This window comes from Scyliorhinus torazame, chromosome 4, assembly GCF_047496885.1.
Source record: "Scyliorhinus torazame isolate Kashiwa2021f chromosome 4, sScyTor2.1, whole genome shotgun sequence".
NCBI classification, from domain to species: domain Eukaryota; kingdom Metazoa; phylum Chordata; class Chondrichthyes; order Carcharhiniformes; family Scyliorhinidae; genus Scyliorhinus; species Scyliorhinus torazame.
Genome location: NC_092710.1, coordinates 365,862,500 through 365,876,560, shown reverse-complemented (window position 1 = coordinate 365,876,560; position 14,061 = coordinate 365,862,500). Strand labels below are relative to the sequence as shown.

At 47.4% G+C, this 14,061-nt stretch overlaps 1 protein-coding gene across 1 annotated transcript in view; it reads left to right on the top strand.

Moving 5' to 3' along the window:
* Positions 1 to 14,061, top strand: part of LOC140411227 (uncharacterized) — a 211,574-nt gene that overhangs the window by 28,673 nt on the left and 168,840 nt on the right. The window lies entirely within an intron of this gene.

The window sequence follows — 14,061 nt, the reverse complement described above, 5'->3', positions numbered from 1 at the left end:
GGAGGCCGGGACGTTGAGTGTCTTTAAGACAGAAGTTGATAAATTCTTGATTTCTCGAGGAATTAAAGGCTATGGAGAGAGAGCGGGTAAATGGAGTTGAAATCAGCCGTGATTTAATGGTGGAGTGGACTCGATGGGCCGAATGGCCTTACTTCCGCTCCTATGTCTTATGGTCTTATGGATTGCCTGGGAGGCTCTAAAGGCGGTGGTGAGGAGGGAGGTGATTTTGTTTAAGGCCAGGGTGGACAAAGAGGAGCGGTTGGAGCGGCAGAGGGTAATAGATGAGATGTTGGAGGTAGATAGGAGTTATGCAGAAGATGGAGACCCAGCAAAGCTGGAAAAGAGGAAGGAACTGCAGGCGAGCTTTGACCGACTATCTACCAGGAAGGCGGTGCACCAACTGAGACGAGCAAGGGGGGCAGTTTACGAACATGGAATTAAGGCAGGGCGTATGTTAGCAGGTCAGCTCCGGAGGGAAGCAGCGGCAAGGGAAATTGTTCAGGTGAGGGATAGGGCAGGGAAGTTGGTGGTGGCTCCGGATCTGATTAACAAGGTTTTTGAGGAATTTTATGAGAGGTTGTACAGGTCAGAGCCACCTGGGGGAGAGACCGTGAGATGCAGGAATTGGAGTACCCGAGGTTAGGGGAGGGGGACAGGCCTACATTAGAAGGAGCGATAGTGGAGCAGGAGATAAAGGATGCGACAGGGAGGATGCAGTCGGGGAAGGTGGCAGGGCCGGATGGGTTTCCGGTGGAATATTATAACAAATTCAAGGATAAGCTGGCACCCCTGATGGTGGGGATGTTTGAAGAGGCGATAGGGAAGGGGGTGTTGCCACAAACCTTGGGGCAGGCATCGATTTCTCTGTAGCTAAAAAAAGATAAGGATCCGACGGAGTGTGGGTCGTATCGGCCCATATCACTTCTGAATGTGGACGCAAAAGTATTGGCGAAGGTCCTGGCGGGTAGGCTGGAGGAGTGCCTCCCCAAGGTGATAGGTGAAGATCAGACGGGGTTCGTGAGTGGGAGGCAGCTCTTTTCAAACATTAGAAGGGTATTTAACATCATTATGGCACCGGCAGAGGGGAAGGAAACAGAGGTGGTGGTGACATTGGAGCTGAGAAAGTGTTTGACCGGGTAGAATGGAGGGACTTGACGGCAGTTCTGAAGCAGTTTGGGATTGGACTAAGTTTTGTGGACTGGGTAAAGCTACTAGATAAGGAGCCGAGGGTGAGTGTCTGCACAAACAACATCAGCTCGAGATACTTTTCTCTCCACCGTGGGACTAGGCAGGGATGTCCTATGTCCCCCCTGCTTTTTGCACTCGCAATTGAGCCGTTGGCCATCGCATTAAGAAGTTCGGGGGTATGGAGGGGAATAGTGCAGGGGGGGATAGAGCATAGGGTGTCCTTATATGCCGATGACTTGCTATTATACGTGTCGGAACCGAGTGTGTCGACAGGGGGAATATTGGAGCTACTGCGGGTATTTGGGTTTTTCTCAGGGTACAAACTAAATCTGGACAAGAATTTTGTGGTGGCTCGGCCGGGGGTGGGGGCAGGGGTGGGGGGTTGCCATTCCGTCGGGCAGGGACTCACTTTAGGTACCTGGGGGTGCAGGATGCCCGGGAGTGGGGGGGGGGGGCTCCGCAGGTACAACATTTCTAGTTTGGTGGGGAGAGTGAAAGCCGATCTGGCAAGGTGGGATGGTCTCCCTCTGTCACTGGCGGTCGGGTACAGGCGGTTAAAATGAACGTGTTGCCGCGATTCCTGTTTATCTGTCAATGCCTGCCGATTTTCCTGCCAAAGGCTTTATTCAGAGAGATTGAGGGAAGGATTACGTCGTTCATATGGGGAGGGAAGGTGGCCAGAGTTAGAAAGGTGCTGCTACAGAGGGGAAGGCAGGCAGGGGGTTTGGGTCTTCCGCACCTGATGTATTACTACTGGGCGGCGAATGTGGAGAAGGTGCGGAGCTGGGTCAGAGGGGTTGATTCTCAGTGGGTCAGAATGGAGGAGAGTTTGTGCAGGGAGTCGGGATTGAAAGCACTAGCAACAGCGCCGCTCCCGATAGCCCCGGGGAAATACTCGGAGTCCGGTAATAATAGCTTCATTGAGAATTTGGAGGCAGTTTCGCCAACACTTCGGGTTGGGGGCAGGGTCAAGGGAAATGCCGATTCGGGGAACCACAGATTTGAGCCAGGGAGGTGGGATGGGAGTTTTCGGAAAAGGAGGAGAAGGTGATTAGGACACTAAAAGATTTGTTTCTTAGGGGTTGATTTGCAGGATTGAAGGAGCTGGAAGTGAAGTATGGGCTGGAGCGGGGGGAAATGTTTAGATACATGCAGGTTCGAGATTTTACCAGAAAGGAGATACAGAGCTTCCCGGTGGAGCCGGCCTCCACATTGCTGGAGGAGGTGCTGACGACAGGGGGACTGGAGAAGGGGGTAGTGTCAGCGGTTTACGGAGCTATTTTGGAAGAGGAGAAGGCACCACTGGAAGGGATCAAAGCAAAGTGGGAGGAAGAGTTGGGAGAGGATATGGAGGAGGGGTTCTGGTGTGAGGTGCACCGGAGAGTGAAAGCCTCCACCTCGTGCGCGAGGTTGGGACTGATACAGCTGAAGGTGGTATAGAGAGCGAGGGCGAGGATGAGCCGATTATTCGAGGGAGTGGAAGATGTGTGTGAACGTTGCGGGGGTGGGGGGGGGGGGGGCGCTAATCACATTCATATGTTTTGGTCCTGTCCAAAGCTAGAGGATTACTGGAAGGAGGTTTTTAGGGTAATTTCTAAAGTGGTGCCTGTGAAACTGGACCCGGGTCCCCGGGAGGCCATATTCGGGGTGTCGGACCAGCCGGGGTTGGAAACGGGGGCGGAGGCAGATGTTGTAGCCTTCGCCTCGTTGATCGCCTGAAGGCTGATCCTGATGGGTTGGAGAGCAACCTCTCCACCCTGTACCCTGGCGTGGCGGGGGGACCTGCTGGAATTCTTTACTCTTGAGAAGGTTAAGTTTGAACTGAGGGGAAGGATGGAGGAGTTCTACAATTCATGGGCATTATTCATTATGCACTTTCAAGAACTGGATAACATCGAACATTAGTTGGGGGGGGGGGGGGGCACGGGGGGGGGGGCGGTTGGGGGAGGGGACCGTTGTGTGTTAAAGGTGTCTATGGGTGATCACTGATTCCTTTTTGTCACTATCCTCATCACTATCATCCAACTGTACATTTCCCTTTACGTCTGCCAATTTTAACTGACTGTTATGTTTCAGAGCCAGTTTCTGAAGCTCAAACTCTCTCTCTTTTTCCCTTTCCTCTCGATCTCTTTCTCTTTGTTCTGCTACGGCTACACTTTCTTTGTTTCCTTCTTCTCTCTCCTTTTCTTTTTCCCTGATCTGTACCACACTCTCTCTTTCTTTTTCTCTCATTGCGTATTCATGCTGCTTGAATTCTTTCTCATGTTCAAGTTGCTTCATCTGCAACTGGATCTTTGCCATTTCCAGTTAGTCAGACTGTATCTCGGGCAACTTTAAATGCTTAGCCACCGCCATAATTACCTCAACTTTCCGCATTTTGTCAGGTAATGTTAACTGCAATGTTTTTGCCAAATCTAACCGTCTGCTTTTAGTCTCTGTCCGTAAGGTACTGCGTGTGACCGTCTCCACCCCCAAAAACTTCAGAGCCTCTGAAAGAACCATTGTCCACAACAAATTCCCTACTTAAATTGAAATACCACACCTGAAAAGCAACCACAACATGCTCACCCCTCACTGTCTTTAAGTTCACTAAGCCAATCCAATAGATAGACTTTTATCCCCCCCGAGCCCCCAATTTGTTATGGGCCAGAGTTTAGAGAACCTCAAAGTGTATCATGGAGTTCACCTGACCCACAACTTTTCATAGATTGTGGTATGGGGAGCACACGGCCCACTCTACAGGTGTGGTACAGCAGAAATGGAAAAGTATTTTTTTAAACAAAACAATGTTTATTCTATGAACTCAAGTTAACCTTTCTAAAACAAACTGTGAACATCTTAGCAACCAGTAAATCAAATACACCCCCCAAAGAATACAACACTAAGTAATCTGTATGCTGTCCAGTTACACCCAAAAGACTTAACAAACCTTTAAACAGAAGCACATCAGAGTTTACATTCAATACTGAAAACATTTATAATTCTGAATTCACCCAATGATTAAGAGATAGTCCTTCATGGTAGAGAGACCAGCAGTACAGCTGCTTTGTCTGACTTCAGCTGCAACACACTGAAAAACAAAACCAAAAAGACAGACACACCCAAGCCTTTCTCAAAGTGAAACTAAAAAGCAGAACCAGAGCTCAGCTCCACCCACACTCTGACATCACTGCAGTAACATGAGCAGCCAAACATTACTTAAAGTGATATTCTCATGATACCTCCCCCCAAGAAAAAAATAAACCATCAACTTCAAGATGGGCTGTGTGGGCAGCACGGTAGCATTGTGGATAGCACAATTGCTTCACAGATCCAGGGTCCCAGGTTCGATTCCAGCTTGGGTCACTGTCTGTGCGGAGTCTGCACATCCTCCCCGTGTGTTCGTGGGTTTCCTCCGGGTGCTCCGGTTTCCTCCCACAGTCCAAAGATGTGCAGGTTAGGTGGAATGGCCATGATAAATTGCCCTTAGTGTCCAAAATTGCCCTTCGTGTTGGGTGGAGTTACTGGGTTATGGGTATAGGGTGGAGGTGTTGACCTTGAGTAGGGTGCTCTTTCCAAGAGCCGGTGTAGACTTGATGGGCCGAATGGCCTACTTCTGCACTGTAAATTCTATGATAATCTATGGTTTCATTTTTCACCTTTTCACTATCCTTTAAGAAATGCACACAGTAAATGTACTTTAGCGTTTCAAACAACACGCAAACAGGTATAATAATATAGTCCATTTTCTTTTCGTTCTTCTTCCTCCAACTGAATTTACTTCCGTTCATCACATTCGTGACAAAGCATCGGCTATCACGTTTTCTCGACCTGCCACATGTACTATTTCTAAATGAAATGGCTGTAACAGTAAACTCCAGCGAAGTTATTGCATTGTTATTCCGGAATCGCTCCAAAAACGTCAGCGGGTGACGATCAGTATGTGTAACGGTGTCAGATGGATTGCTGGTTACATGAATGTGAAAATGTTGCAAAGCCAGCACCAAACTCCAAGTCTCCTTCTCAATCGTGGAATACGTTCTCTGGTGAGAATTCAATTTCTTTGAACAATAACCAGCAGGCCGCTCTATCCCTTCGTCGTCGTCTTGTAGAAGCACTGCACCTACACCCACATCACTCGCATCAACAGCCACTTTGAAGGGTTTGGAATAATTTGGGCTGACTAACACAGGAGCAGTGGTTAACACAGCCTTCAGGACGTCAAATGCCTGTCGACGCTCCGCTGTCCACTGGAATTTGTTACGCTTCTTGAGCAAGTCCGTCAGTGGAGCGACCACACTGCTAAAATTGGGTACAAATTTCTGGTAAAATCCACTCATACCAAGGAATCGCATTACTTCCCGTTGTGTCGAGGGTATCAGGAACTCCACAATAACTTTTGTTTTCACATCCCGCGTGACCATTCGACCCTGTCCGATTGTATGGCCAAGGAAAGTGACTTGGGCCTTTCCAAATTCACTTTTGGCTAGGTTTATCACCAAACCCACCTCCTGAAGTCGCTCGAATAACTCCATCAGATGTTTCAAATGTTGTGTCCATGTCTGGCTGAAAATTACCAGACTGTCGATGTATACCGCACAATTGGGTAATCCTGAAACAACTTTGTTAGTTAACCGTTGAAATGTGGCTAGGGCGTTTTTCATGCCAAATGGCATAATTTTGAATTGGTATATACCATCTGGAGTCACAAAAGCTGAAATCTCCTTCATCCTTTTGGATAAAGGTACCTGCCAGTAACCTTTAAGTAAACCCAATTTAGAAATAAAAGCGGACTGCCCCACTTTCTCAATGCAATCCTCCGAACGTGGGATAGGATAAGAGTCCGTTCTTGTAACTGCATTAACCTTCCTATAGTTCACACACAACCGTTGGGTACTGTCTGGTTTAGGTACCATCACTATGGGTGAGCTCCATTGGCTGCAACCCACTTCAATTATGCCATTTTGCACCATACTCTCAATCTCTTTGTTAACCTGTGCCAATTTTAAAGGATTAAGTCTATATGGTGTTGTTTGATTGGAACAGCATTTCCCACATCTACATCATGTATAGCAATTTTAGTACTTCCCAATTTACCTCTACAAACTTGCCCATGTGATATCAATAACTCTTTCAGGTCAGTTCATTTTTCCCCTGGAAGGTATCTCAACAATGTATCCCAATTTTTAAGAACAACCTCATTTTTCAATTTAATTTGAGGTATGTCAAATTCACAGTCATCTGGATTTGGTTCGTCACTTTGAGTTAGAATCATTAAAACCTCCTCCTTTTTCTCCCCATCCCTTTCAAAGTACCTTTTAAGCATATTCGCATGACACACTCGGTGAGTCTTCCTTCTGCCTGGTGTTTTTCCCACATAATTCATATCACTTAATTTTCTTTCAATCTGATAAGGTCCACAAAACCTAGCTTTAAAAGGTTCACCTACCAGTGGTAACAACACTAAAACTGTATCTCCACTGGCAAAACTACGAACTTTGGATTTCTTGTCCGCTACCCGTTTCATCACATTTTGTGCAACTTTCAAATGTTGTCCAGCCAATTCACCTGCTCTATTTAATCGTTCCCTAAAATTTGACACATAATCCAATAATGTAATTTCCGATTTCTCACCCACCAATTTTTCCTTAATCAATTTAAGTGGCCCTCTTCCCTCATGACCAAAAATTATTTCAAAAGGACTAAATTTGGTTGACTCATTAGGTGCATCCCTAATTGCAAACAGTACGAATGGAATTCCTTTATCCCAATCCTCTGGATAATCTTGACAATAAGCCCTCAACATTGTCTTTAATGTCTGATGCCACCTTTCTAATGCTCCCTGCGATTCTGGATGGTTCGCAGTTGATTTAAATTGTTTTATTCCTAAGTTATCTATAACTTCTTTTAATAACCTTGAGGTAAAATTTGATCCTTGATCCGATTGTATTTCTGTGGGTAGTCCATATCTAGTAAAGAATTTAAGTAACTCTTCCACAATCCTTTTAGCTGTAATATTACGTACTGGAATGGCCTCTGGAAACCTAGTAGACACATCCATTATAGTCAAAAGATATAGATTTGCACTTTTTGTTTTAGGAAGCGGTCCGACACAATCAATTAGGACCCTTGTAAAAGGTTCCTCAAATGCTGGAATTGGTATTAAGGGCGCTAGTTTTATCACTGCTTGAGATTTCCCTATCACTTAACATGTGTGACATGATTGACAAAATTTAACTACATCTTTATGTAGTCCAGGCCAATCAAAATGTTTCTGGATTTTGGCTTGAGTTTTCCTTATTCCCAAATGACCTCCCACTGGTACCTCATGTGCAACTCGCACCACCTCCTTTCTATACCCTACCGGCAATACGACTTGATGAACGTCTGCCCACTTTTCATCCCCCTGCATATGTACAGGTTTCCATTTTCTGATCAAGACATCACTTTTACGGTAATAACACTCTGGTATACTCTCAGTTTCCTCTTCCGTATATGCTTTCTGATATATCCATTTTATTTCTACATCTTTCTGTTGTAACTCCGTCAATTTTCCTGAACTAAAAATATCTGCCTCATCCTCCACCTGTTCTTGTTCTTTTTCAACCACCTGATCAAAAACCGTTTCTGATAATTGCACTTCAACGTCATCTTCACTCTTTGATTTCTCCTCTTGTCTTCACCTGTGACTTTGCGACCTTGTTACTACACAATCCGGACAAATCCCAGGATATTCGTCCTTCAACCCTTCAGTTGTCTGATTTTCCAGTGGATAAATCTCCAGGGCCTGATAATCTTCATCCTGCAGTACTTCAGAAATGGCTCCAGAGATCGAGATTAATTGGTGGTCAGTTTGCTAAAATTCTTTGGATTCTGGAATGGTTCTTACAGATTGGAGGGTGGTGAATAGAACCCCGCTATTCATAAAGCCCATTCTCAAGGATTTCATAGCACAGCATTTGGAAAGCAGAGGTACAATCAGACAAAGTCAGCATGGATTTCTGAGAGGGAAATAAATCATGCTCGACAAATCTACTGGAATTCTTTGAAGATGTAACTAGCTGGTCTGATTAGCAAGTTTGCGGATGATACTAAGATTGCAGGAGTTGCGGATAGTGATGAAGATTGTCAGGGAATGCAGCAGGATATGGATAGGCTGCAAAATTGCGTGTTGAAATGGCAGATGGAATTTAACCCGGACAAATGCGAGGTGATGCATTTTGGGAGATCCAACTCAGGTGGGAGCTATAAAATAAATGGCAGAACCATCAGGAGCGTAGAGAGAGAAATCTGGGCCTGCAGGTCCACAGATCCTTAAAAGTGGCAGCACAGGTGGAAATGGTGGTAAAGAAAGCAGATGACATGCTTGCCTTCATCGGACAGGGTATCGAGTATAAAAGCTCGCAAATTATGTTACAGTTATATAGAACGTTGGTTAGGCCACATTTGGAATACTGTGTCCAATTCTGGTCACCGCACTACCACAAGGACGTGGAGGCTTTGGAGAGAGTCCAGAAAAGGTTGACCAGGATGTTGCCTGGTATGGAGGGTATTAGCGAAGAGGGGAGATTGAATAAACTGGGATTGTTCTCCCTGGAGAGACAGTGGCTGAGAGGCGACCTGACAGAAGTTTATAAAATTATGAGGGGTATAGATGGGGTGAACAGTTGGAGGCTTTTTCCCAGGGAGGAAATGACAATTAAAGGGGGCACAAGTTCAAGGTGAGGGGGGGAAAGGTTCAGTGGAGATGTGTGGGGGGAGTTTTTTACACAGAGGGTGGTGGTGGCCTGGAATGCACGGCCAAGTGAGGTGGCTGAGGCAGATATGTTCGAGACCTTTAAGTCATATCTGGATGGGCACATGAACAGACGGGGTATAGAGAGATACAGGCGGTTGGTCTAGATAGGACACGTGACTGGTCCAGGCTTGGCGGGCCGAAGGGCCTGTTCCTGTGCTATACTGTTCTTTGTTCTTGTTTTTTGTTCGTAGAGCTGACCAGGGAGGACCGGTGGATGTGGTTTATTTAGACTTTCTGAAGGCTTTCCACAGTATCACATAGCAGATTATTATGTCTAGTTAAAGTGTGTGGGATTGCGGGTAGTGTCCTGAGATGGATTGCAGTCTGGTTAGCAGACAGGAAACAAAAGATTAGGATAAATGGGTCTTTTCCCAATTGGCAGACAGTGAATAGTGGGGTACCGCAGGGATCTGTGCTCGGACCCCAACTGTTCACATTATATATTAATGATTCAGACATTATCTCCAAATCTGAGGGCGGTATGGTAGCCTCGGGTTCCAGGTTCAATTCCTGGCTTGGGTCACTGTTTGTGCGGAGTCTGCACGTTCTCCCCGTGTCTGCGTGGGTTTCCTCCGGGTGCTCCGGTTTCCTCCCACAAGTCCCGAAAGACGTGCTGTTAGGTAATTTGGACATTCTGAATTCTCCCTCTGTGACCCGAACAGGCGCCGGAATGTGGCGATGAGGGGGTTTACACAGTAACTTCATTGCAGTGTTACTGTAAGCCTACTTGTGACACTATTAAAGATTATTATTATTACGATATAAAGTTGGCTGGGAGGGTGAGCTGTGAGGAGGTCGCAGAGACAGGCTGAGTGAGTGGGCAGATGCATGGCAGATGCAGTATAATGTGGATAAATGAGGGGCAAAATTCTCCCCAAACGGCGCGATGTCCGCCGACTGGCGCCCAAAACGGCGCCAATCAGACGGGCATCGCGCCGCCCCAAAGGTGCGGAATACTCCGCATCTTTGGGGGCCGAGCCCCAACATTGAGGGGCTAGGCCGGCGCCAGAGAAATTTCCGCCCCACCAGCTGGCGGAAACGGCCTTTGTTGCCCCGCCAGCTGGCGCGGAAATGACATATCGTGGCGGCGCATGCGCGGGAGCGTCAGCGGCCGCTGACAGTTTCCCACGCATGCGCAGTGGGGAGATTCTCTTCCGCCTCCGCCATGGTGGAGACCGTGGCGGAGGCGGAAGGGAAAGAGTGCCCCCACGGCACAGGCCCGCCCGCGGATCGGTGGGCCCCGATCGCGGGCCAGGCCACCGTGGGGGCACCCCCTTACGTCAGATCGCCCCGCGCCCCCCCCAGGACCCCAGAGCCCGCCCACGCCGCCTTGTCCCGCCGGTAAATAGGTACTCTAATTTACGCCGGCGGGACAGGCAATTTATCGGCGGGACTTCGGCCCATCCGGGCCGGAGCATCCAGTGGGGGGGCCGCCAACCGGCGCGGCCCGATTCCGCGGAATTCACTCCCATAGAAAGTAATTGAGGCCAAAACGAGAGTCACTCGGGATGATTTAAACTAGTACGGCAGGGGGTGGGAACCAGAACGTTAGCTTAGAAGGTGTAATAACTGAGGGGAAATAGAGAACCAAAATAAGAGAACAACATCACCCTCAGGCAGAGCAGAAAAGGTGACGAGCGTGAGACGGGAGGTGGTCAATGCAGGACTGAGGGTGTTGGACCTAAATGCGCGCAGTATACGGAACATGGTAAATGAGCTTGTTGCACATATTGAAATTGGCCGGTACGATGTTGTGGGCGTCACAGAGACGTGGCTGCAAGGGGATCAGGGCTGGGATCTAAATATCCAAGATATGTGTCCTATCGAAAGGACAGGCAGATGGGCAAAGGGAGCGGGGTTGCATTGTTAGTAAGGAATGAAGTTAAATCGATAGCAAGGAGCGATATAGGATCAGAAGGCAGAGAATCTCTGTGGGTAGAGTTGGGGAATTGCAAAGGTAAAAAGACCCAGATGGGAGTTATGTACAGGCCCCCGAGCAGTAGTCAGGATGTGGGGCAGAAAATAACTCAGGAGATAGAAAAGGCAATATTACAATAATCATGGGGGACTTCAATATGCAGGCGGACTGGGAAAATCAGGTTGGTCGTGGATCCCAAGAAAAGGAATTTGTGGAATGTCGAAGAGATGGTTTTTTGGAGCAGCTTGTGACAGAGCCCACGAGGAAACAGGCAATTCTGGATTTGGTGATGTGTAATGAGGCAGACTTGATTCGGGAACTTAAGGTGAAGGAACCCTTAGGGAGCAGTGACCACAATATGATAGAATTTACCCTGCAGTTTGAGAGGGAGAAGCTACAATCAGCCCTTAGGATGCCCTTAGTGTTGGGTGGGGTTACTGGGTTATGGGGATAGGGTGGAGGTGTTGACCTTGGGTAGGGTGCTCTTTCCAAGAGCCGGTGCAGACTCGATGGGCCGAATGGCCTCCTTCTGCACTGTAAATTCTATGATAATCTATGATAATCAGATGTAACGCGATTACAATTAAATAAGGGTAACTACAAAGACATGAGGGAGGAGCTGGCCAGAGTTGATTGGAGAAGGAGCCGAGCAGGGAAGACAGTGGAACAGCAATGTCAGGGGTTTTGGGGGGTTATTGGGGCGGCACAACAGAAATTCATCCCAAGGCGGAGGAAATACGCCGAGGGGAGGACAAGGCATCCATGGCTGACGAGGGAAGTCAAGGACAGCATAAAAGCTAAAGAAAAAGCAGACAAAGTGGCGAATTTTAGTGGGAAGCCAGAGGATTTGGAATCATTTAAAAGTGAGCAGAGGACAACTAAAAAAGCAACAGGGGGGGCGAAGATGAAATATGAGTGCAAGCTAGGTTGAGAGGTTGAATAAACTTTATTTGTTCTCACTGGAACGAAGGTAGTTGAGGGGAGACCTAATAGAGGTCTACAAAGTTATGAGGGACATAGACAGAGTGGAAAGTCAGAGACTTTTTCCCAGGGTAGAGGGGTCAATTACTAGGGGGCATAGGTTTAAGGTGCGAGGGGCAAGATTTAGAGGAGATGTACGAGGGAAGTTTTTTACACAGAGGGTAGTGGGTGCCTGGAACACGCTGCCGGAGGAAGTGGTGGAAGCAGGGACGATAGTGACGTTTAAGGGGCATCTTGACAAATACATGAATAGGATGGGATTATCGGGATACGGACCCCGGAAGTGTGGAAGATTTTAGTTTAGTCGGGCAGCATGGTCGGTACGGGCTTGGAGGGCCGAAGGGCCTGTTCCTGTGCTGTACTTTTCTTTGTTCTTTGTTCTTTGTTCTAGCTAGTAATATTAAAGAAGATCGGAAGAGATTTTTTCAATATATAAAAGGTAAGAGAGGCAAAAATAGACATTGGGCCACTGGAAAATGTGGCTGGAGAAGGAAAATAGGAAACAAAGAACTGGCAGAGGAACTGAATAGTTACTTTGCATCAGTCTTCACGGTGGAAGACACCAGTGGGATGTCAGAGCTCCAGATCCAGGGGGCAGAGGTGAGTGCAGTGACCATTACTCAGGAGAAGGTTTGGGGAAACTGAAAGGTCTGAAGGTGGATAAGTCACCTGGACCGGATGGACAACACCAAAAGAGATAGCTGAGGAGATAATAATAATAATATAAGAATCGCTTATTGTCACAAGTAGGCTTCAATGAAGTTACTGTGAAAAGCCCCTAGTTACCACATTCTCAGCCTGTTCGGGGAGGCTGGTACGGGAATTGAACCCATGCTGCTGCCCTTGTTCTGCATTACAAGCCAGCTGTTTAGCCCGCTGTGCTAAACCAGACCCTTGTGGAGGCATTGGTGGTGATCTTTCAGGAATCACTGGAGGCAGGGAGGGTCCCAGAGGACTGCAAAGTGGTTAATGTAACACCCCTGAAAAAGAAGGGAGGGAGGCAGAAGACGGGAAATGATAGGCCGGTTAGCCTGACTTCGGCCATTGGTAAGATTTTAGAGTCTGTTATTAAAGATGAGATTGCGGAGTATTTGGAAGTGCACGGTAAAATAGGACTGAGTCAGCACGGCTTCGTCAAAGAGAGATCCTGTCTGACAAATCTGTTAGAGTTCTTTGAGGAAGTAACAAGCAAGTTAGACAAAGGAGAACCAGTGGACGTGATGTATTTAGATTTCCAGAAGGCCTTTGACAAGGTGCCGCATAGGAGACTGTTAAATAAGTTAAGAGCCCATGGTGTTCAGGGTAAGATTCTGGCATGGATAGAGGATTGGCTGACTGGCAGAAGGCAGAGAGTGGGGCTAAAGGGGTCTTTTTCAGGATGGCAGCCGGTGACTAGTGGTGTGCCTCAGGGGTCTGTGCTGGGACCACAACTTTTCACAATATACATTAATGATCTGGAAGAAGGAACTGAAGGCTCTGTTGCTACGTTTGCAGATGATACAAAGATCTGTAGAGGGACAGGTAGTATTGAGGAAGCAGGCGGGCTGCAGAAGGACTTGGACGAGCTTGGAGAGCGGGCAATGAAGTGGCAGATGGAATACAATGTGGAAAAGTGTGAGGTTATGCACTTTGGAAGGAGGAATTTAGGCACAGACTATTTTCTAAATGAGGAGATGCTCAGGAAATCAGAAGCACAAAGGGACTTGGGCGTCCTTGTTCACGATTCTCTTAAGATTAACGTGCAGGTTCAGTCGGCAGGTAGGAAGGCAAATGCAAAGTTAGCTTTCATGTCAAGAGGGCTAGAATACAAGACCAGGGATGTACTTCTGAGGCTGTATAAGGCTCTGGTCAGACCCCATTTGGAGTATTGTGAGCAGTTTTGGGCCCCGTATCTAAGGAAGGATGTGCTGGCCTTGGAAAGGGTCCAGAGGAGGTTCACAAGAATGATACCTGGAATGAAGAACTTGTCATATGAGGAACGGTTGAGGACTCTGGGTCTGTGCTTGTTGGAGTTTAGAAGGATGAGGGGGGATCTTATTGAAACTTACAGGACACTGCGAGGCCTGGATAGAGTGGATGTGGAGAGAATGTTTCCACTCTCCAATTGTCACATCTCCCAATAAATTACTCTCTGTCTCTTCATTCTTTAACTTTACACCTCAACATCTTCACAGAATCATTTCACTGAAATGTGGAG